At 52.8% G+C, this 1301-nt stretch overlaps 1 non-coding gene across 1 annotated transcript; it reads left to right on the plus strand.

Annotated features, from left to right (window-relative positions):
* The first annotated feature begins 1229 nt into the window (after positions 1 to 1229).
* On the plus strand, positions 1230 to 1301 carry TRNAD-GUC (transfer RNA aspartic acid (anticodon GUC)). Its single transcript has one exon. It is a non-coding gene; the product is annotated as a tRNA-Asp (tRNA).

Genomic DNA, 1301 nt, shown 5'->3' on the forward strand with positions numbered 1-1301 from the left:
CACTTTATTGAGTCCCCCTCAGCACCATTTAGTGCTCCTGTTGTCTGCGAAGTCCAAATTGTAACCCTGAATCAGTTCCTCTTCTGACCCTTTGTATCATGTTACATGACGAGTAATGATCACCTGTTAGCTTTATCCCTAATTATAACTCTCACTCTTTCCCTGCATCTAACCCTAGCTCTAATCCCATCATTAACCTCGGTCCGGGCACACGCGTGAACCCTTACTCTCATCTCAGCCTCTCCTGGTGATACATCACACCTGGGATCGTTTGCTCCCTGTGGGCTGTGGGAAATTTGCTACCAGCACGCCCTGGAAGTGGGGCTCATTCCGCTGCAACGGGAGGTCTTCCCAGGACGCGTCACAGCTCAACGCAAGAGCTCCTGGGTTTCGAAGGCTCTTGCAGCAAGCCTTCACAAAGCAGCAGGGAGCGCCGTTCCAGATGGGAAACTTGAGACTGGATGTCCAGAAAAGCAAGACGTCAGAAGCGAAACCTTTTTCCTGCAGGGTGTGGCATACCATCCGCTTGCTCATTGCGACAGAGGTGGCACTAATGAAGGAAGAGGTCAACGTTACGTTCTTCTTTAAAATGCAAGGCCAGGAAAAGTGGCAGCGGTGGGATTTGAACCCACGCCTCCGAAGAGACTGGAGCCTTAATCCAGCGCCTTAGACCGCTCGGCCACGCTACCTCCCTGCTAGTCGCCGAAAGCGGAACTTGACCCGTTGCCCGGCCCGCTTTAGTGCTTTGCCTTTTCTCCTTGGAAAGTCTGGAGACAGGCAGTGGAAGGGCAGGCAAACTGTCAGGTGCGCAGAGGAGGGGAGACCATGAGGCAAGGTGGGAGATGGGGGCAAGAAGTAAGAAAAAAACTAATCGCAAGCTAGGGCAGGATTCGGAAAGTGAAGCCGAAAAGGGGCTTAGCATGCAGCCCAGGGGTTTCTTTGACTGTCCTAAGCCCACAGGGACTTTGCCGTCCTCAGCTCATGAGACTTGAGATGGGTAGCTTGATTTGCTGAGGAAATGCGGGATGACAGATTCAACTCTGGAGTCAAACATAGCCCGGAACTATCGCCTTAAACTGAGTTTTAAGCCTGGTGCCGATAAAAAGAAAGAAATTAGCCTTAGATCGGGCAAGCCGTTTGACGGGGGAAAATGAGACCCCCTAGGCCAGCTAGGTGGTCGCTGGATGCTGTGCAGACATCAGCAGCTGTTCATTTCATGCCCTCACGTCTCCTCGTTAGTATAGTGGTCAGTATCCCCGCCTGTCACGCGGGAGACCGGGGTTCAATTCCCCGACGGGGAG

This window comes from Ambystoma mexicanum, chromosome 1p (genome assembly GCF_040938575.1).
Source record: "Ambystoma mexicanum isolate Mex_15411 chromosome 1p, UKY_AmexF1_1, whole genome shotgun sequence".
Taxonomy (NCBI): domain Eukaryota; kingdom Metazoa; phylum Chordata; class Amphibia; order Caudata; family Ambystomatidae; genus Ambystoma; species Ambystoma mexicanum.